Here is a 24297-nt window from a genome sequence, read left to right as displayed (position 1 = left end):
TCAGCTAGAAATCCTGGGTTGTATTCCTGGCTCTTCCGCCTACTTGCTGTGTAACCTGGGGCAAATAGAGAAACTGAGGCACAGAGAGGGGGCTAGCTGTAAAATGAGTCTAATCCTACTTATAGACCTCACAAAAACTGAGAATTAATGAATGTAACATGCTTTGAAATCTCTGAATGAAACTTGCTATGTAAATACAAAGTATCTTTATTAGTACACAAATTAGGGACCTTCTAAGTCTAAGTCCTTCTCTTCCCATGTTATGATTATATATAGCCATGCACCTAATAGATGTGTGATCAGTAAAACCGCCACTGAAACCTTTCTTAAAGATATTGTCCAATTTATCTTCCCCTCTCTCCTCCTAACAATGGCCAGCACACTTAATGAGCCACAGATATTTTGGCTTTGATATGCTGTTTAAATGCCTTTCTGTCCGTACATCCAGAGCCGTTCTCTAGGGGTAGGTGTTGTGAAAATTCCTTGCAATCTTCATTTTTTTTTTCATTTTAAATATTACAGGATGACAAAGGCTAAAGGACTTTCAAAAGTCTGATGTCAACCAGTGGGGATCTGAGCTGCACTTGGGTGGAACTTGGTCTTTGTGACTCACTGAAAAGGTATTTGTAATATATTGGAGCGATATTAAATGCCTAAATAAATAAATAAATAAAACCATAAAAGCAAGAGAGAATTTTCAAGGATGGACTAAGAACAGACTCAAACCTTTAGCCAAAATACAAACTCAGCCTGACCCAACCTTTTTTTTTTTTAAAGCTTAGAACAATTTGGATGGCTGTCACCCGCCTGCACTCTCAGTATTGTTCAGTTTCATGGGCCTCTGCCCTTCCTTTTTCCGACTGGAACTAGAAGTGGATAATTTCAGTCCAGTTTCGCAGTTCAGCGGTTTTGTTTAGCGTCTAAAAATTGCAGATGCTTTTCCAAATGGAACCTTCTTTGGTGCCCTCATTGCTAGCTAGTACGTTTCTGACACAGGGCTTTAACATATAATTGCCACTTGTGTTAAAAGCAGGCAAGCAGCAAAATACTCACATGGAAAATCAATCTCTATGGCTCTATCTTAATCAAAGGGCGTCCAGCTTGTTTAGTCATTTAGGGCACATCTACACTTGCAAAGTTACAGCGCCGCTCAGAGAGCGCCAAACGGAAACCGCTGTTGTATGTTCACACTGACAGCTGCCTACGCAATAGCGTGTTCACACTTGCAGCGCTATTCGGAGTGGTGCACTCTGGGCAGCTATCCCACAGAGCTCATTTTTCTCTTCTGCCACTAAGACTTGTGGGACGGGATCACGGGGCATCCTGGCTCCTGTCCCAATGCCCCATGATGCATTGCTTCACATCTCGGCAATCCCTGTGCTTCCATCCGCATTTGGCACCATCTTTCAATGGTTTGTGTACTGCACACCCTGCCCTGCCTCTTTCTGGCTGCAGGAATGGATCCCAAGCTGTTGACAAGAATGCTGCTCACACTGACAAGTGGCAGTGGAGTTATTCCTTAAACTACAAAGGCAAGAGGCATGCAACATTGCTCTCGCCACGCATAGTAACTATGAGATGAGATTGCTTGTGGCTGTCATGGAGGTGCTGACCACAGTGGAACACCACTTTTGGGCTCGGGAAACAAGCACTGAGTGGTGGAATCACATCGTGATGTGCGTCTGGGATGATGAGCCGTGGCTGCAGAACTTTCGCATGAGGAAAGCCACCTTCATGGGACTGAGTGATGAGCTGGTCCCAGCCCTGTAGTGCAAGGACACGAGAATGAGAGCTGCCCTGTCGTTAGAGAAGTGCGTGGTGATTGCACTATGGAAGCTGGCTACTCCAGACTGCTACCAATTGGTCGCTAACCATTCAGAGTGGGAAAGTCGACCGTTGGAATCGTGTTGATGGAAGTGTGCAGAGCCATTAATTGCATCCTGCTCTGAAAGACCGTGACTCTGGGCAACATGCGTGACATTGTGGATGGCTTTGCACAAATGGGCTTCCCTAACTGTGGAGGGGCGATAGATGGCACACACATTCCAATTCTGGCACCAGACAACCTAGCCACCAAGTACATTAATTGCAAGGGGTATTTCTCAATGGTTTTCCAGATGATTGTGAATCACTGTGGACATTTCATAGACACTAACGCAGGCTCGTCTGGAAAGGTGCATGACACACGCATCTTTTGGAACACTGGCCTGTTCAAGAAGCTGCAAGCAGGGACTTTCTTCCCGGACCAGAAGATCACCATAGGTGAAGTCAAAATGCCCATTGTGATCCTGGGAGACCATACACGGGGCAACTTGACAGTAGCAAGGAGCGGTTCAACAACAGGCTGAGCAAGTGCAGAATGACTGTGGAGTGTACATTTGGCCATTTAAAAGCTCACTGGCGATGCCTGTATGGGAAGATGGACATGGTTGATGACAATATTCCTATGCTTGCAGCCGCCTGCTGTATGCTCCAAAATGTTTATGAAGGGAAGGGTGAAAGCTTCACTCAGGGCTGGATCACAGAGGCTCAGCGCCTGGAGGCTGAGTTTGAACAGCCAGAGACCAGGGCTATTAGAGGGGCACAGCACAGGGCCATAAGGATCAGGGCTGGGAGTCACCAGGGATGGCAGCAATTTGAAGCTGAAAGCCACTAATATTTGTTGCTATGCTCAGGATTGCAGTGTTGTAATTCTAGGAGGTGATTGGTGCACATGATGCAAGAAGGGGCCTTAACATAAATGTATGTTGCTTTGCTGTGCTCTTTTTGCTTTCACTTAATAGAATTAAGATTGTTTTCAAACAAACACAATTCTGTTATTGAAAGATGACCACCAGAGGAGAGAGTCAAACTAAAAAAATCATCAGTGGGGGAAGGGAAGGTCTCAAGAGGAGGAGGGGTCCCGGGATGGCTATAGATTTGTGTATGTCCGGGGATCACACCCATACTTCCCCTTTGGAGTACAGTGCAGCGGGGGCTGTACATCAGCAGGGCCAAACTGCAGGGGGATGGTGTTGACTCATAGAATATCAGGGTTGGAAAGGACCTCAGGAGGGATCTAGTCCAACCCCCTGATCAAAGCAGGACTGCTCCCCAGACAGATTTTTGCCCCAATCCCTAAATGGCCCCCTCAGGAATTGAACTCACAAGCCTGGGTTTAGCAGGCCAATGCTCAAACCACTGAGCTATCCCTCCCCATAAGTACAGTGGGTAGTCAGATTCCACCCTGATGGACTATAAGGAGGGAGGAGTGGCACAGGAAAGTTACTGTTAATGGGGCAAGAAACGAAGCAGCTCTGCTGAGAAACATGTGGCAGTGGATTAGCCAGTATCTTCACAAGCGTTTCCTGGAGATCTCTGAGGGAGATTCCCGTGAAGTGAGGGAGTGTATCAACAGCCTGTTCTGCCACTCAAACTAGGCATGAGGTGGGAGACAAGCCTGCTTTCTGCAACCCTCCTGCCCCCAAAAACTTGCTTAAGCAACCCTCCTGCCTCCAACAACTCGCTTCAGCATTTTCCAAAATTAGAACCACTTACAAGGACCTCCTCTCCTGTTTGTGCTTCGCCAAGCTCCGACTGCTGTGACTGGCTAGGCTTCTCCAGGATACAAAACAGCTCCTGACTGCATGCATCTCTGACCTCCAAGCCAACCTCTGCCTCTGGGTCCCCCTCCCCCTCTTTATCCAAGATTGTCTCCTCCTGGCTCGGTCCACTCTCAACTGGCAACGAAGCCAACAAAGTATCCACAGGGGCCTTGGCAGTGGAGGTGGGGTCACCACCGAGTATTGCGTCCAGCTCTTTGTAGAACCGGCAGCTTGTGGGTGCAGCACCGGAGCGGCAGTTTGCCTCCCGCCCCTTGTGGTAGGCGTTCCGCAGCTCCTTCACTTTGACCCTGCACGGCAATGTGTCCCGGTCATGCCCCCTTTCTATCATGCATCATGAAATCAAAATTCCTATGGCTGGAGCGCAGCTGGGACTGCACAGCCTCCCCTCCCCAAATACTGATGGGGTCCAGCAGCTCGGCACTGCTCCAAGCGGGGGATTGCCTGGTGCGTGGGGCAGGCATGGCCACCTGGAAAGAGGTGCTGAGACCACTGCACGTGCCACTGAGCAAACAGGAAGGGGACTCTCAAATTTGCAAAGGAACATATGGGGTGGGGCTGCCGGTTGGTCACCTGAGGGCAGGGCAGTAGAGTTCAAACCGATGGCCAGAGAGGCAAGAACAGGCATTGTGGGACACCAGCCAGAGGCCAATCACAGTGCTGTAATCGCCACGGTGTCTACACTGGCCCCACAGCGCTGTAGCCCCGGCGCAGAAAGCTCTACGCCTCTTGTCGAGGTGGGTTTTTTACAGCACTGCAACTGCACAGTTTCTGCACACTCAGTGGCTTGGCAGCATGTAACCTCGGGTGTTACAGCGCTCAGAGCTGCTTTACTGCACACTAAATTGCCTGTGTAGATGGGGCCTTAAATTTGTGCAAAATGGCTGCAACATATATGTAACTGCTCCCATTCCGATGTACACCTTTCACACCCCATTTGCACAGGGCTAAATGATGACAAGAGGGGCAAGGCAGCACCTTAAAGAGAGTGTAAATATTCTTCAGGCCCCTCGCTGACATAGCTGTGCCAGCAAAAGCCCCAGTGTAGATGCTGTTATCCCAGCAATGGCCTTTTGCCTATTTCAGTCAGGGAACAGGAATAAGCTATGCACTAGAAGCTGACTCACCACAAAGCTATACGCTTTCTAGGGTAGCCTGGTCTACATGACAGGCTTGATTCTGATTTACACTAAAGCCCCTTTACTTCATTCTGGCAGCATAAAGAGGCCTTAAAGTGGGCATTAATTGCATTTACACACCCAATGCCAGAGTGGTGGAAAGGGCCTTAGGCATGGTCTACAGAATTTCTGAACACGGATCAATATTCCAGTTACGGGCTGTGATTTTTTTTTTAACTGGAATAATGATGCCCATAAAACACTTAATGTGGACACAGGTATAGCATGTTTACGCCAATATAGCTGATTCTCCTTCCTATTCTGGTATAGTTAAAGAGGTCCAGCCTTTGTGTGGATCCAAGCCCTGAGTGTAAGTGAGAATCAGGCCATCTTTGGTTCCAAACCAGGCTTGCTGAGCTGGTTTTAAAGTGGATAGGGTTTGGAGGGAAATTTTGCTAATGCAAAGCAGGAAAAAAAGGCCCCTCAATGGTAAACTCCAAGCTGCAGAAAGCCTGTCATGCCACATCCCACAATGTGGAAGAAATACAGGGGTGGGGAGTAATGTCTTTCCATTTTATTCTTTGGTAAATTTGACAGGCTGACCTGCAGGGGCAGATTTTTGGCAGCCCTGTGCAGGCTGGTGAGAAGAATGAGCGAGTACAAGGAAGTAGAGCTGACCAAAACCGATTGCTCCCTTAGGTGGCTGAGCCACAAGAACAGGGAGGAAAAGCTTGTTGCAAGTCAATCTGAAATGGAAATAGAACAGGAGTACTTGTGGCGCCTTAGAAACTAACAGATTTATTTCAGCATGAGCTTTCGTGAGCTACAGCCCACTTCTTCGGATGCATAGAATGAAACACACAGACAGAAGATGTCAAGTATCAGAGGGGTAGCAGTGTTAGTTATACAGAAGATATTTATACATACAGAGAACATGAAAAGGTCCATTCCCAGTCTCTGTTTAAACCTAAGTTAATTGTATCTAATTTGCATATTAATTTATCTCTAAGGTGCCACAAGTACTCCTGTTCTTTTTGCGGATACAGACTAACACGGCTGCTACTCTGAAACCTGAAATGGAAATGTTTCCGTTATTCTCACCACACCAAACCAAAACATTTACATTTCAGGCTGGATTAAATATTTCATTTCGTTTTGCAATGTGAACCCTTTTTTCTTTAATTAAATCTAGCTCCATAGCACAACAAAATGTGGTTTTGAACAAAAAGTTGAAAGGTTTCCTTTGCAAAATGGCAAAATGAAAAATTTGGGGTTTTTTTGTTTTTCGTTGGGGGGGAGGTTTTTTTGTTTTTAAGTTCCACAGCGTAGCCTGATAAACACCCCTGTACCGTATGGCACAGACTGTATTACAGAGAAAGCAAGTGTAAGCTTGTCTTCAGTTGGTTACAGGACTCTCACACCAGCACAAGGAACACTGCTAACTGCTGTGGCTCTGTCCTGCTACCCCTGGGGAAAGGAAGACGTTCAAGGCTAAGGCCTCCTCGCTGTCCTTAGCTCACCCCAGCGTGCTGTTCCAGCCCAGAGTTTAGTGGCAGTGTAATGAAGGACCATGCAGCGCAAGACTGAAACTCGATCCCTTGCTCCGGGCTCTCCATGGGGAGTGCTGTGAAGACATGAGTCCAGCACTTTGGATAAGAAAGTACAGGGACACTCCTGAGAGCCTCAGGGCAGCATCAGGAGGCAAGGAAGTCATTAGCAAACAAGCTGCTGCTGGCGGTGGCGGGCTAGGATGTCAGTGAAGCCCTCCCAAGGCCGGCAGTGCATTCTGAAAAGAGAGTCTGCCTGGCACCTTTCAGTATTGAGCTAGTAAGGGCCAGCTTCTCAGAGGCACTAACCATGCACACAGGGGCCTGGCAGGATTTTCCAAAGCTCCTAAACACTTTAAGTGAGGAGCTCCCATTGACTTCAATTAAACTGGAAAAAAATTGACTAGCTCCACTTGGAAACAATCCTGCACTGTCCATAAAATAACAGCACTCTCTGGAACAGACTTAAGGCACAGGACAGTAGAGCAGAGCAGGATTTAGGTTAGCCACCTGGGCTTCTCTCTGCATAATGTTCATGGAGCAAGTGTCTTTTAACACTCATGTAGTTACACTGACAAAGGTAAGTACATGATTTAAATGGCTAATTCTTATTTTATTACAGTTGCACACAAGGGCCCCAGTTATGGATTGGTGCTCTATTGTGTTAAGTGCTGTAAAACATGAGACCCTGTTCCTAAGCGCTTACAGTCTGCGTGATATTAATATTCGAGTACTATTTACCTAATGTTAGGCTCCATTGGAAAGCCCAACTAGGGCTATTAAATGGGAACTGCGTGTTCAATGGATAAGATTACATTTGTTTTTTAAAAAGCAGCAAAGAGTCCTGTGGCACCTTATAGACTAACAGACGTACTGGAGCATGAGCTTTCGTGGGTGAATGCCCACTTCGTCAGAAGCATGTAAGGGAAATTTCCAGAGGCAGGTGTAAATATGCAGGCCAGAATCAGCCTGGAGATAATGAGGTTAGTAAGGTCAGGGAGGGTGAGGTCCTCTTCTAGCAGCTGAGGTGTGAACACCAAGGGAGGAGAAACTGCTTTTGTAGTTCGTATTTTTAAATACTTTGCAACTGATCCTTTTCTCAGATACATTGGTGTAAATCAGGAGTAACTCCATGCAGTCAGTGGAGTTACAGTGAGAGGACAATTACTTGAGAGGACTATCAGGTCTGTCTTTTATGTGTGTTCTTTCTTCATAGACTTGATAATCAATTCTGCGTTAAGGAATTTCAAGGTATAACTTCCAGTATTTAATTGTAGAATGTCCTTTTTTCATATCATAGTCAGTCTCAGGAGAGAAGTGGTCACAGTACCTTGGCTTGGCAGACTGCAGAACTTCACTATGGGAATTGTAATAAACCATATTTAAATACAAGCTGAAAATAAAAATGGTGGCTGTGTGTTTCAGCCAATTTTGCCACTTTTGGGACATATCCTCAAACTGTGTCGCTGTTATGATGACAGGCACTAGAGCTAAAGCTGGGCCAATCTAGGAAACAAAGCAAAAAGAAACTAAGGCGAAAAGTAAAGACGGGCCAAATCATAGTCCCATTGAAATCAACAGTAAAACATCCACTATTCATCCCTGTAGATGTGGAATCTGGCCTGTGATGTGTTGTCTGAATGCCTGGATTTGTACTAAAGATTGTTTGCTGCTTTCTCCCTGCATGAACTAAGGAAAAACCAAACCAATCATTTGTTAACATGGGCTGAGGAAGGAAGGATGGTCTGGCGTTAAGACACTGGAAGGGGACTCAGAAGATAGGGGTTTAAATCTTAGCTCTGCCACATACTTCCTGTACAACCCTGGGGAAATCATTTAATTTCTCTGTGCTTCAGTTCTCCATCGATAAATAGGGATAATGATTCTTCCAGTCACACAGTCCTTGTCTGTTTGAATTGTAAGCTCTTCAAGGTAGGGACAGCTCCTAGCACAATGGGCCCCAATCTCGGTTGGGGTTCCAGCCATTACTGTAATAGAAATAATAATATTGATTAAAACAGATCTATTATGTACACCTCTCATCTCAGCTGGGGCTATATTACTAATTAGCGCCTTGTACAGGAAATCCAGTTCTGTTTAACAGGCTCCGCAGCTAACAACTAAAATTTCATTCTGTATTTACAGGATGTTTTTGTTCACACACAGCACTTCCCTGTGTAGTACTAAACTGGGGTGATGCATTTGCCAAAACATGGACTGCCACAACTGACCTTAATCCTTCCCTGGGATACTCTCCCCAGCTGAAATGAGAAGTCGCTCATTTCATTTCACTTAGGCCAGCAGCTAAATAGAGGTTTCTAGTTACACTCATGTTTACAGTCATTGGTTTTGCAACGTTACCAACCTCTGGGAATGAAAGCTCCTGGCAAGGGAGTCACTGGGGCTGCACAGCCTGAGTGGGACACATGATCATAGAGGTGAAGGTTTAGTTCTTCCTTCCTCATGCCTCCCATCCTGAGTTTCTATCTCATGGTCCATAAAATACAAGCTCAGATGGAAAACTTTCCAGCTTCTCCTGGGGATGCTTGGAAGACTGCCAAGAGCTCCAGGCCAATAGCCATGCTCTTGCTGCTAGCCAATAACAAGCCAGGCTGCTGTGTAAGAGGTAAGACTCAGTGTCCCAAACTACACACAGGGGACTGGAAAAACCTGCTTCCAGCTCATTGACTATTGGACAAGCTCAGAGTACACACTGATTTTGTGATGTGTCCCTACTCATGCCTGCTTAATTAATATAGGAAGTTGTGTGCCTTAAACAATTAAGTGGTGTTCAGTGCCTATGGATTTCAGAGCAGCAGGAATGCTGTCAAGAATCCATATCTACTTAACTCAAATCAGAGGCATGGATGATTGGAGGAATCAGACTGTGAACATAAGAACAAGAGATATTTGAATGAGTGATTCACGTGTGTGATCATTCCTTGGCTGTGGAAGGCTCCAACACAATTGTCTGTTTAGTTTTAAATGGAAACTTGCATTTCCTTCCTTTCCATGCTGCTAAAAGGAGTAATAAAGAAGACAGAGATGGGCTTAGGGATCAGGATTCAGAGTGGAGGCTGATCCACATACCAAATTCCAAAAAAATCTGGGTTTGTTTGGATCCAGGGTGTTTTTTTGTTTTTTGGCCCATCTCCAGAACTGCCAATATTATACCTCTGATGCCACAGTTAAGCCTATTCCAAGTCAATCAACTTCTTTGTGAAACTCAGAAAAAAGCATGTATCAAAACCATGCACATTTTCATGTTTTGAGTAGTTTTCATGCCAGACCACTTAAAGCTTTCACTTAAAACTGAGCCCAGGTTTACTCAAACTATTAGCCAACTTTTTAAAAAATTTCTCATGCATGTTGAGTCTGGAATGAATTACAAGCAGGTGAGTTTCATAGGATTTTGCAGAGTTCTCCAGTCAAAACTGTTTAAAGAAGATTTGTTGCTGTATAAGTGTATGAATTAACCATACATACATTATAAAATTACTTTTCTTGATACAAGTGCATCAATATGTTGAAAGTCTGCTAATTTATTATTCCTCTATGAAGAGGAGAAAAGGATTTTGATTTTTAAATTCATACTTAGGCAAATTATTTTCTAAATGAAAAGTATTACTTCACACGAAGCCCAAGCAACGCATTTTACACACAATTCTTCTCCTGCTATTAAGCACCACCCATAGCTGTTAAAATACACACTCATACATATGTAGCATGCTGTCATGTTTGCAGCATACACTCACACCCTCTTTCAAACACAATGTATCCAATCTCATTCTCATATATACATTATGATAGGCCAGATCCTCAGGTGGCTCCACTGACTTCAGTGGAATGAAGCCAATTTACATCAGCTGAGGATGCAATGTACATTCTTGCAACACTCCTTGTTACTCATAGTCATTCATGCTGTAGAGGAAATCAAGCCAAAGTGTATACAGACCTTTTCTATATTTCAGTTATGCAAGATCTTTCTTGGGTTTCCCTCCTCCAGCCAATTCCTTTAATGTATTCACTTGTCCCATGAATGTATTTGCTCTTGTTAATACCCTAGGATTCTGTCAGATTCTTCTCCATGTGCTGCTGGATAGAGGAGGCCCCTGGGGACACAATGGTAAGGTTGAGTGTCAGAAATTCGTTTATTTGAAATAAATCAACTGACTAGTTATTAGGGAAGGATTTGGAAAGAATGAGGATGATGCAGCCTCAATATTGCTCATTCTTTTTTCTCTTACTCCTTCTCACGTTGTTGTGTTAGTTTGAGTCATCTCTCTGCGATTCAAAGGGCTGTTTGTTTTGTGCCTCAGCTATCCTGTGAAGCCTGCTTTCTTTAAAGATGTTCTCTGCTTTTATTGCTGAAATCTAATTGCGGCTCTCTGGGCTTTAAAAAGAAAAATACAGGATGACACTATGTCTTAATTCCAGGAAAAACTGATGCTGTACTAAAGGTGCTGCTCTATTTTCTCTCTGTGTCTCAGATCTAAAAGCGAAATGTTCCTTGCCTCTATCAAATAATGATATTTTTCTGCTTTTTGGAATGCCAGTTTCATTGAGCTACTTGATTCCCATCACCTCATTACCAGAGCTGTCTGACTATACAGTTCAGTTCTGAACAGCCACAAGGTCCATGGCTTGCTTGAACCCAGGGTTTGGCTTTGGGGCCTTCTTTGCCTTTACATCTCACCACTAAATAGCCAAGGAGAGTAATGGCCTTATACAGCTAGCCCTCAAGTGTTATCCCAGACAGAGCCTCCTCGGGGGACACTGGGGGGACTAGGTACTGAAAGGTACCAAACTAAAATGACTCACTTGTGTTCCCCAGAGGTGCAGGCCACCAATCGATGGATACTGCCTGGCAAACACAGTCAGCCATGCTCTAGTCATAAGGTAAATGGCAGTATAGTCCTGGGAGGAGATCGTTTTGAATCCACTGGCTTTGGGCTGCATCCTGATGTTAGGGGGTAATAAATTCTCCAGCACTTGGGGTCTTTAAATCAATTTCAAATGCCTTTTTAAAAGATATACTCGAGTTCAACCACAAGTTATTGACCTGGATGTGGGGATCACTGGCTGAAATTCTACAGCCTGGGTTATACAATCATAACAGTGCCACCTGGCCTTAAAATCTGTGGAGGCATGAAAAATTCAGAAAGGTAATGCACAAACTCCTGCATGGCCCACTTCAGAAGGAAAACGAGATCATTCGAGTCAGCTCGACCATGAGCGTAGCTAGTGGGGTGCAGGGGAAGCAGCCGCTTCCCCTCAGGAGATTTTCCAAAAGCGGCACCTTAGCTGAACTCCTGCAGGCAAGGGGGGGCAGGGGCTGGTCTCTGCGGTGGGGCGGGGGCGGCGCCGGGCACAGGAAGTGGAAAGCGGCAGCACTAGCAATTCCTGGATCAGCTCCAGCTCCGCGTGCTGCTGGGGGGCGGTGCCTGCCTTTGCGTGGCCTAGCCCGGGCTCCCCAGTCTGCCCGCCCGCCGGCGCTGCTGGGCATGGCCGCCTCCAGCGCGTCGCCCCATGCACGGGCTCTTCTGCAGCAGCGTTTGGTCTCCTGGCTGCAGGTGAAGCCCCCCGAGCCGGGCTCTGAGGCTGTTTGCCCCAAGCCCCAGCCCTGCTGCGCTGGGAGCGGTTAGCAGCGCAGCGTGTTTCTTGGGGAAGCCACACGCCTACTCTGTCTTGTTCTGCTCCCTGGGGACCGGCTCCCCTGGCGCAGTGCAAGGCAGAACAGGGAAGCATTGGGCAAACTCATAAATTGTTCACCCTTTATAACACCGATAGAGAGATATGCACTGCTGTTTGCTCCCCCAGGTATTAATTACTTGCTCTGGGTTAATTAATAAGCAAAAAGTGATTTTATTAAGTATAAAAAGTAGGATTTAAGTGGTTCCAAGTAATAACAGACAAAACAAAGTAAATTACGAAGCAAAATAGAACAAAAACACACAAGTCTAAGCCTAATACACTAGAAAACTAAATGCAGGTAAATCTCACCCTCAGAGATGTTCCAATAAGCTTCTTTCACAGACTAGACTCCTTAGTTAATATCCTTTGTTCCAGTTTCTTTCAGGCATCTCTTTGGAGTGGAGAGGCTATCTTCTGAGCCAGCTGAAGACAAAATGGAGGGGGTTCCACGGCCTTTTATATTCTTTCTCTTGTGGGTGGAAACCCCTCTCTTCCCCTGTGCAGAATCACAGCAACAAGATGGAGTCTGTAGCCACCTGGGCAAGTCACATGTCTATGGCTTTGGCTACACTTGCATTTCAAAGCGCTGCCTGCGCAGCGCGGCGCGCGCAGCGCTTTGTAGTGCGCGCCAGCGCTGAAAAAAAGAATCCCAGCCTCTGTCAGCACTCCAGCTCCTGGGGGGGGATACGGGGAGGGGCTGGGGGCCGCAGCAGCGGGCTGGGCTACACTGGCGCTTGGCGCGCGGCGCGCCGCAGCGCTGCAGAGGGTGTGTTTTCACACCCTGCTGCAGCGCTGCAAATTTGTAAGTGTAGCCAAGCCCTATGAATGATTTAGCTTTTTGCAGGCTGACGCCATTGTTTACATGTTAGCTTGAACTTCCCAGGAAAGCTCAGATGTGGATTGGTGTCTCTCAAAGTCCATTGCTAGTTAAGTACTCCCAATTACTTGAATAGCCCCTTCACACTATGTTGACCAAATCTGCCTTAAGTGCTTTCTACAGCAAACACTTTAAATACAAGCATAGAGCCAACGCTCATAACTTCAGATATAAGAATGATACATGCATACAAATAGGATGAATACATGCAGTAGATAATAACCTTTGCAAAGATATGTTACATGGCATATCTAGCATAAAACATATTCCAATTATGTCATATTTACACTCATAAGCATATTTCTATAAAGCATTATGGGGTGCAATGTCACATAGACATACCCTTAAATCGATGCTGCGGTAATTTCAACCTTGTCTTATATCTATGAAAGAAAGGTCAAGCCATTGCCAGGACATCAAAGAGATGTAAGAGTACAGTCTATGAAACCTTTGAGCTATTTTGCATATAAAAGAGCAAGACAAAGCTATGCATAATGAGAGTCTGTAAATAGGTTGCACAAATATATTGATGCAATGCTTATAAAAGCAGTATTTGTGAAAGCACAGCATTGTTGCACTGGACACATCCTCTACGTGATAGAGCACCAGTCATCCAACAAAAATGTTGTATGGTAGATTTTAATAGGCAAAACAACAAAGATCAAGCCAACAACCTAGAAATCAACATTAGGGCAAGCCACAGTAGCAAACGAATCAATTTGCAAGCCAAAGTAACATCTGGGGCAGAGTGTTCTGAAACAAGATGCATTGACCAAAATAAGATAAGACTTTGTCAGAAAAAGGAACAAGAGTTAGAAGTGCAACTAGTAAACGTCACAGTATTTCCCTGCCTGACGCATGGAAAAGGCTGTAATCCAAGAACTGAATTCTTTAATCACCTATCACTTCACAAAATATCTTGTTAAACCTGTCACCTTTAATAGAAAGAACATCACACATTGCCCTTTGGAGTAGAAACTTAATTGTGGCTGGTTGGAAAATATTGGTGGTGAGGTTGCAAGCTGCAATTTTGACTTTTTGGTAAGATGTTTCAGTTGCTGAAAACATTTTGGGTTTCTTTTTTTTTTGACAAAATAAATTGTTTTTCAGTTTCCCAATTAAAAACAAATTTTTCAAGACAAGAAGGTGCTTTCTGTGAAAATACTGTTTTTTCAAACAAAAATATCAGTTGGAAAAAATGTTTTGGTAGAAAAATGTTGACTAACCCTAGTTTGCATGTTTTTATTTACTCTATTTTTCCAACTGGGAAACACCAGATACATCTATACGATGAGTAAGGCTACGATTTTGTCATGGATATGTTTAGTAAAAGTCATGGACAGGTAACAGGCAATGAACAAAAATTCACGGCAGCCATGACCTGCCCCTGACTTTTACTAAAAACATCCCTGACAAAATGGGGAGGGAGAAGGGTCCTCCAGCACCCTGCCCTGCTGCATGCAGTGGCAGGGACTTGCGGGCCCTTCCCCGCTGCAGTGGTGGCTAGGGAGCTCTGGGGATTTCCCCGCCACCTTCTGGGGCAGCGGAGCTCCGGTGAATCTCCCGCTGCCCTGCAGGGCTGAGAGTGGGGAGGGGGGGTTGGCTCGGTGCTAGGGGGGGTCTCCTGCTGCTGCGGCAGCTGGGCTGCTGCAGGAGAGTCCCCCCACCTCCCCGCCACTGCAACTGGGCAGCTGTGAGGCCCCAATGTCATGGACTTCGCAGAAAGTCATAGAATCCATGACTTCCACAACCTCAGTGACATACTCTTAGCCTTAATGATGAGCGATTGAACTGGTATGGACAGACACAAACCTTGATATTACCTAAAAAACAGTATGGAGAAGGAACCCAAACCAAAAATATCCCAAAGCCTTGCTATATTCTCACCATGCTAAACTGAATTGCTCTATAACCAGATTTGTACCCTGATGAAACAATTGCTAATTATTTTGTTCAATTAATTATTTTTTCCTGTTTCCTGATGCAGCCACTGCTCTGTGTTTTCTACAGAACTTCCTCAGAAAAGATTGCATTAGGACCTACAATAAATATAATATAAAATAAAGCTGTAGTTCTAAACCTGGGCCAGACTGATCAACTCTTGTTCTTGTTAGTGCTAGAGCTGATTAAAAAACAGAATTTCCATCTTACAGAAAATTCCAATAATTTCAACCTGGGGCAGGAATCACCTGAACTGCAACACTCCACAGTGCACTGTGCTGGTTCAGGCAGACTTCGACTAGTCGCGAATGGACCCCAAAATAAAATATTTTGTTTGGATTTGCCCCAAGGAAAACTGACACATTTCTGTGTATGGAAACTACATTTTTTGTCTAAAAGACATTTTGGCAGGAAATTCCCAACCTGCTCTAGTTGGTACCTTACTCTGTGAATAGTGCATTGAAACTGATGATCTCACTGAACTCTATGGAGCAGAGCCTCAACTGGTATTAGATGCCATAGCTATATTGAACTACCTTGGTTTACACCAGCTCAGAATATGGCTGTGTGACCCTACTCCCAGAGATAGGTACTGTGCACGCTGAGGAAGAATGGCACAATCTGGCCCTTAAGAAATATCCTCTGCTGGATTTCTATTTAAACACTGATTTCAAGTCACTCACTAGACTGTTGTTTCCAAAGAGTTGTAAAAACAGGAGTATTTCAATCAAGTTTTAAAAGCACTTATTTGTTTGTTCTCCATGCCAAACAAGTGAACTCTGATTAAACCATCTTTTCCCCATCAGTATTCAGCTTATAAATTTTTATAGCAGGACGTCCTTATTCCAAACAATTTTTTTTAAAAGTGGCTTTAAACACCATTAATTTCTCTGTGGTTTTAGTGAAGGAAAATGTTATTTTCTTTGTTAACAAAAATGAAAAATATTCCTGTTCCTGGCATGGAGTATAAATTGGCACTTCATGTCAACTCATACAATTACACAGTAAGGCCCCAGTATGAAGTCCCATAATTCATTGGCACACAGTAACTGCTGAGGAAGTCATTGAAACGATTGTTTACAGCGAATGCCATTACACAGCACTTGCAATGTGCAGGATCTACTCCTCTTCCTGCTCAGTTTTTGTGACTGGAAAATGCTTCTCTGTTGAGAGAGTACAGTGTGCTGGTCATAGCCAGGGAACAGGCAATGAAACGTGCCCTTGGCTAGCACCCAGTTGAGTGACATGAGGACCCTGGATTAGGTTTGTATTGTTTATATTTGGCAATAATTTGGGAATGGTGTTTCAACATTTGGTTATTGTTGTGTTGTTTGTATTTTCTTTTTGTAAATAGTTATAAGTTATGTAATAAGAAAAATGGGAGCTGCCTCATTAAGAATAGGGAGGGGGCATTAGAAGTGGGCTCTGAGCACTGTGATTGTGGCCGTGTGAGGAGGTGGGCACAGGAGATCACTCAGCCTATGAGAAACTCCCAAGAAATGTGGTAGAATTCCAAGAATAAATAGAATTCTAAGTTGAAGGCGCACCAGTGACATCTGAATAAGTACATCTGAAATCCTTGCATGGCATACTCTGCTTTACAAACGTTACTGAGCTAGCCTTGCAGTATATCACTTAGTGAAATGGTATTACTAGAGTTGTCAAATAACCCATTTGTCAGTACAGTGGCTTAACCAAAAAATCAGAGAAAAAATTTGGTTTGGGTCAACCCGAAATAAAAATAAATGTTTGATTCTTTTCCAGTGAAATGAAGATGTTGACAAAACTTACATTTGGTTTCCTTTTTGAGGGTTTTTAATCTTTTAACAATTTTTTTAAATCAAATTGAGTGAAATTTCAAAACAAAATGTCTTTCTGAAATGAACAGTCAAAATGTTTCATTTCAGAAATGCTAAAACAAACCATTTTCACATTGCCAAAAAAAATTTTCAACTGAGACAATTTGCTGAAATTGATCCAAATTTGCAAATTGTTCATCGACCCAAATCTGTATTTTTCAGCAAAATAATATTAATTTACACAAAACATTTCCCCTCGATCTAGTCATTACTTAATTTTACACATGAAGAAGCTGCTGTTTAAAGGTGGGATTTTCGAAAGCATTCAGGGATGCCCTATATTGATTCCATTGAAATCAATGGTAAAACTCCAATTGACTTATCATAGAATCATAGAATATTAGAGTTGGAAGAGATTTCAGGAGGTCATCTAGTCCAATTCCCTGCTCAAAGCAGGACCAACCCCAACTAAATCATCCCAGCCAGGGCTTTGTCAAGCTGGGCCTTAAAAACCTGGAAGGAAGGAGATTCCACCACCTCCCTTGGTAACCCATTCCAGTGCTTCACCACCCTCCTAGTAAAATAGTGTTTCTTAATATCCAACTTAGACCTCCCCCACTGCAACTTGAGACCATTACTCCTTGTTCTGTCATCAGGTACCACTGAGAACTGTCTAGATCCATCCTCTTTGGAAATCCCTTTCAGGTAGTTGAAAGCAGCTATCAAATCTCCCCTCACTCTTCTCGTCTGCAGACTAAACAAGCCCAGTTCCCTCAGCCTCTCCTCGTAAGTCATGTGCTGCAGCCCCCTAATCATTTTTGTTTCCATCTGCTGGACTCTCTCCTATTTGTCCACATCCTTTCTACAGTGAGAACTACAGTTGGTTGAAGTTTGGAATTTCTGATGGGGGGAAATTCTGACATATCAAAATTTCCTTTTGTCCCATCTTGGAATGAAAATTCAAACTTCTTAAATTTCCCTCAAAATTAGAACTGGGAGAAAATTTTTGGACAAACAGTAAAAAATGCAGTTTTGGTCAACCTGAAACTATTCACAAATTGGACACAAATAGTTTTGACCATTCACAAAATGGTCAGAAGAGCGGGTCCCCTACCCCACACTCCACTTACACTTCTGAGATCCAGGTTCCAATCCTTGCTCTGTAATAGATCTAAAATGGACTTCTTCAAATCACTGAAAATATGTCCCTTTTGCTTCAAACTAAACATTGTTTTTTTCAATTCCTTTTGGAACTGCCACCATATCAAAGAATCTGTTATTCACCCAGCACTACTGAAAATTCTGGGGAGAAAATTGTTTCAGAAATATCAATATGACTTTATTTAAATGTTTCATTTAGATAAGGTTGAAGTGCTTCATTTTGACTTTATCATTTTGATTCATCTATTATTTTACATTCCCTGGGCCTATACCACAAAGCCCTACTTGCTTTGTCGTAGAAGGTTGGCCTTGCAGTGAAAACACCGGCTTAAAACACAGATCATCTGGGTTTGAGTCTCAGCTGTGTCACAGGCTGACTGAGTGACACTGGGTATGCCACTAAGTCGCTCGGTACTTTAGTCTTCTAACCTGTGCCTACTAATGTTGTGGGGTGGCAGGAGATGACGGTTGCTTTGAGATCCATGATTCTGATCAGAAGAGAGAATTCAATGACAGAGAGGAAGTCAGAGTAAGGAGGTTGTGTTTGAATCCACATTAAGGCAATGGTAGAGGCTTAAATTTAAGCTAAAACTCAAGATTCAGGTTCAAAACTAAATGTGGTCTAGGTTTTGGATCAGATGGTGCCAAAATCTTACTCAATCTTTTCATGCTATTTTTCCCCCAAAAGATTAAAATGTTCTGAGAACAGTGCTTTGTGGGTGATTTTGGCTTATTTCTAATCAAACCCACAACATAGGAATGAAGGATCAAGCCCAATATAGCTAGCACAGATTCCATAATATCGTTGTATACAATACCCAGGAAATCTTGTCTCTTATTTATATTGTGTTCTGCATTCTCCCCCTAAGCTGTTCAGATAGAACCTGGCCTCAATATTTGTGGGGTAGGGCCCAGGAAAGACTCCTATGTTAAATGGTGAATACTCTGGAACTTTAAACCACAATTTGAGGACTTCAGTAACTCAGCCAGAGGTGAGGGGACTATTACAGGAGTGGTGAGGCGATGAGCACGATGGTCCCTTCTGACCTTAAAGTCTGTGTGAGTCTATGTTGAGAAATGGGAATGTGAACTTGTGAAAATCTGTTCAAAGGGGTTTGGATTCACAATGCCGTTTTGGCCCAGGTCTAGTTAGGAGAATGTTTTTTGCGAAAATTAAAAATGAAAGCAAGAGCTTTGATCATTCATCATGCCTAGAAATTCGACCATTTTCTCCTTCAGCGACAAACCATCTCCTGCTGGTACCGGACAACAGAGGAATGTACTACTTAACTGAAAATGACAGAAAGTTTGGTACTTTGACCCATCCCATCCCCTGGTTCTTTATGAACTGCTTAATAATCATGGTACCTAGTTCTCATATAGCACTTTTCATCAGGAGATCTCAAAGTGCTTTACAAAAGAGGTCAATATCATTATCCTCATTTTACAGAGAGGTAAACTGAGCCAGAGAGTGGCAAAGTGACTTGCCCAGGATCACCCTGCAGGCCAGTGGCAGAGTTGGGACTGAAACGTAGGTCTCTTGACTTCAGTGCTCTATCCACCACACCACACTGTTAAAATTTTGTTTGAATTTGTATAAAAATAAAAAATAATTTCCTGGGTCTGGTACACAACGATGTTATGGACTTTGCACTAACCATATTAGGCCCAGTCCATCATTCCTTCAGAGAGAAGTCTCCTACTGAATCTAGTAAGCGATCTGCATGCATCAGGAATGCAGAATGAAGCCCAGTGGGAGAACTCACATACATGCATGTGATACACTTTCATGACTTCCTTCGTCCACAAAGATTTAGGCCCTGATGCTGCAAGAACTTACACACCTGCTTAACTTTACTCATATGAGTAGATTTCAAGGGCATTGCCAGCATGCCTAACATGAAGCACAAGCAGAAGTGGAGGCAATGCAGGCTAGTGGATAGGGCAGTGGGCTGGGAGTCAGGAGACCTGGAGTTCATGCCACCCTGCCATTAACCTGCTCGGTAACTTTGGGCAAGTCTCTGTGTTTCTGTTTCGACTCCCAGCCTTGGTCTGTTTAGATGATAAGCTCTTTGGGGCAGGGACTGTCTCTTACTACATGTCTGCAATGGGGCCCTCTTGGTGAGAGACTCTAGGCCAGTGGTCCCCAACCTTTTTCGTCTGGCGGGCACCAGACAACGAGCCACGGAGGACTGTGGCGGTGGACGAGCATCTGCTGAAATTCCGCCAACAAGCGGCAACATCAATAGGCATCGCCACCGAAATGCTGCCGACAAATAACGTCATCCAGAGGCGTTGCCGCCGAAATACCACCGAAAATCGGTGGCATTTCGGTGGCAATGCCTCTGGATGATGGAGCTTGTTGGCGGCATTTCGGCATATGCTCATCCACTGGCCAGTACGCAGGCACACTTAAACGCCCCGGCGGGCGCCATGGCACCCACGGGCACCAAATTGGGGACCCCTGCTCTAGGCACTAACCTAGAATATGCCTATGCAAGAGCTGCTACAGTCATAGAGCTATGGAGCTGCAGCTAGGTTCTGGAGTGCTATCGTGTAGTTAATCCACCTGTCTGAGAGATCGTAGCTAGGTTGACAGAAGAATTCTTCCATGGGCCTTGCTGGGCCTCCACCAGGGGTTAGGTTGACCTAATTACATTGCACAGAGTGCGACATTTTTCACAGCCTGCAGCCTGAGCAATATAGCTAGGTAGACCTCCGTTTTAAGTGTAGACTAGGCCATAATTTAAATAATAAATAAATAAATAGTAATAAGTGTTTGCAGGATCAGGATTTTCTAGTATCATCTCCACTACCGCCTTAAGCAAACCAAATCGAAGCCCACATGCTAAATCTTGCTAACATCTGCCATCCCCCAGATAGCAAAACAAAGCCTTGTTCATGTTTCCATTGCACTGAGGACATGGGCAGGCATCAGCATATTTACTGTATGTTTCCTATTTGGTTTTGTTAACAAACCAGTGGGGATCATACTGTACTTAAGACTGTAAGCAAGTAAATCTTTCTTTAGGAAGAAACACAAGTGTAGATATTTGATCCATGTTGTTTACAGTCTTCTCTGAAAACATTCGAATGGCTCTCATCACAAGACACTCTCTGGTGCCTTTTGCCAACCCAAGAATCCAAAGGAATGGAACTTTTTTTTTGAATTGGACATTAAAATTCCCTGCAAATCCATCATCTTAGAAACTGTTCTCATGGAGCTATGTAACATTCAATAATAAACACAGCGGTTTGTTTGACATTAAATAACAAAAACTGTTTTTGAAAAGATAATTTTATTGGAAACAATGTATTTCGAAACTAATTTGTCACGTCGAATGCCAAACCAGAGCAGGCTATAAAGAGACAGCTTTCCTGCTACAGCAATCTATGCCCTTTTAAATAAAATATAACACAGGGTGCATTTCTTTGCTTGGCTTTTATCTCTGCATAGAGTGTGAAGTGCTTATTTCAATGCTTCTGCTTGTTTCTTTAATTAAACGGGTGCTGAGTTGGCATTCTGGAGACTTGGGGTGAAATCCAGCCCCATTGAACTCAATAAGAATTATGCAGTTGACTTCAATGGATCCAGGATTTCACCCTTGGGTTAATTCCTGGCCCAGGCATTGACCTGCTATATGGCAAGTCACTACACCTTTCTGTGTCTCTGTTTTCCCTCCAACTCTTTGTCTATTTATATGGTAAACTCTCACTGTTTCTCACCAGGTATTCATACAGCACCTTGTGGAATGGGCCCTCCATCGTGGTTGGGGACTCTAGGTGCTACTGTAATACACATAATTAATAACAATAATGTGCAGGGTTAAATGACCATTGTCCACCATAGAGCAAACACAAAGACAACTCATGCATCTGAAGAGCTTTCACTTTTGATTGTTGAAAAGAAGTATCTTTTTTCTCTATTTCTCCAAAAATGCGGTATTATTGGCTTGCCTAGTGAATGACATAGATTGAAGGTAATAATCTTCATTAGTATGTAAAATCGTGATGACTTGGCAAAGGAATTCTTAAAAAATAACAACATACAAACACACAACCAGAAAAGCCCTGCACCTCTGTCTTCTGTCATTTACTTGACATCAGATGTTACTTGGATTGCAAGAGAATATTTTTCCACCATGTGGGAGGTAGGAAGAGGAGCCAAGGAAGTGAGTGTCAGGAATGAAGGGGAAACAGCTCTGAGCAGAAAAGAGCAAGGAATGCCAGTTCATGAATGAAAACAGCAATGAAAATGTCCCTGCACAGTGGGGACTAATCTAATGCCCACTGAAGTCAATGAGAATTTTTCTCATAGGAAACTGAGTCAAAGTATTCATATGAATGTGTTTGGATTTTTACTACTCTGCAATACAAGAGCGCCTAGCCGCTGTCCTCGGTGCACTCGACAATCTTTTAGAAGATGCGTATAAACAAGTGTACATACATGGACCCATCTGCTACCCTGAGATCAAATCAGACAACCCAACAGTAACATGAATCAATTAATCTCCCTGCAACATTGCTTGTCCCACATGGATTACTGTTCAGCAATAGGATGCCCCTTTTCCTTACAGCTCAGGGAGGAAGGAGGGAGCTTGGCATGTGCCCTGTAAGCTAACAAACTCAGGCAATAGGAGGAGTGATCTCTAAAGGCTTGGACAATTTAAAGACATCCCAATTCTAAAAAAAAAAAAAAAAAAAAGTCCCACTTTCAATCTGCTACAACAGCAGGTTGGTGTTTTATCAGCCACACTGGTACTGGAAACAGTCTATCCAGACACGAATGTTTGAATGTTTGTTCCTTACTGATATCCTGCTATATTAGTATCATAAAGGCTACCTTTGCTAATATTTACCTCGTTATCACCCATGTACATATCTTGCCTTTTTCGTTTGCACTTCCGCTAATAAATTTGCATTGCACTCCCCTACCCCACTTCGGCTCACCAGCACCTTGCTGTCTCCAGACAGGTGCGTGCTGAGAACTCAAATACCTGCTGATCATGCTGAAGTTGCCCAGATTCTGCAACACGAGCCTCCTTTTCACTGCCCCTTGCTGAGAATGGCAAGAGTGATGCTGAAGGAGGAACACAATTTTAAAACATTGAAAAACATTATTGTTCTTATTCTGCCTCAAGCTCCACCTGTGCCACCCACTGAAGTCATTGGGGTTGCAACTTTCATGGGTGTAACTGGGAGCATAACTGACCTACCATCTTTAGCAACAGACCTGCCAAATCTTTTAGGAGCTGGTCTTCACTCCCACTAAAATCCATGGCAAAACTCCCATTGACTTCAGGAGCAGGAACAGGAGCTGCTGGGGGAAAGTTATAACATCCGGAGAAAAAGGACTAAGGCCCAAATCTTCAAAGGTGGTTAAGTGCCTAACTCCAATTGATTTCACTGGGAGTCAAGTGGCTAAATACCTTTGGGGATCTAGGCACAAGAGTCTTGATCCTTCATTTGCTCCAGTTGAGATAGGATGAAATCACTGATAGTTCTGCATGCTGTGATAGCACCATTATGTGTGTGGAGCACGGGTAGAGAGATAGGATGGATTAACTGGATTAGCTATATGACCATCCTATCTAATCCATCTATCCATCAATCTAACCCATCTAATCCACCCATTTGTCCGATAAGAACATAAGAATGGCCATGCTCGGTCAGACCAATGGTAGTCCACTATCCTGTCTTCTGACAGTGACTGGTCTGAGGGTCAGAGGGAATGAACAGAGCAGGGAAATGTATTGTCATCCAGGCCCACTTTCTAGTAGTCAGAGGTTTCAGGACATCCAGAGCATTCGGTTGCATCCCTGACCATCTCAGGTAATAGCCATTGATGGACCCATCATCCATGAACTTATCTTTTTTTAACTCAGTTATACTTTTGGCTTTCACAACATCCCCCAGCAATGAGTTCCACAGGTTGACTGACCGTTGTGTGAAGTACTTCCTTATGTTTGTTTTAAACCTGCTTCCTATTAATTTCATTGGGTGACCCTGTTTCAATCCAACAGATGTACAGAGCAAATAGAGAGAAGAAATACAAAACGAGATCAAGTCCAAAATTAGGACAGCTTTTGAAAAGGTGGGACATAAAAATTAAGGATGGATGATGCAGTTCAGAAAAAATATTCTGACCTTTGGCCATTCTTAGAATGAACTCTACCCAAACTTTTCCTAACATTTTAAATTTGTCCGTCTTAGTAATTTTCATTTATTTATTTATTTATTTTGCATGCCTGCATACTGCTGAGTTCTGGTCCAGGCCACGACTGGAAGTGGCAGGAATGTTAGAAGACAGCCTGGTCTTGTGTGATAACCAGCCCAATTGTGCCAGGTCAGGAGCTTCAAATAACACGGTTAAGATTTAAATAAGCATCTGACTTTTTCACTGCTTATTAGAACTAGCTCTAAAATGTTTGATCTTCATCCATTGCTAATAAAGATCCAGCTATTTATAAAAGAAACTATTTACTTTTTAAATAGACCAAATAGTTTCTTGAATATCATTTTTTAATTTATGGCCATATTTTCAAAAGTGCTCAGTCC

Source organism: Mauremys reevesii, linkage group 6 (assembly GCF_016161935.1).
Source record: "Mauremys reevesii isolate NIE-2019 linkage group 6, ASM1616193v1, whole genome shotgun sequence".
Taxonomy (NCBI): Eukaryota; Metazoa; Chordata; order Testudines; family Geoemydidae; genus Mauremys; species Mauremys reevesii.
Note: the sequence above shows the minus strand (reverse complement) of the source record.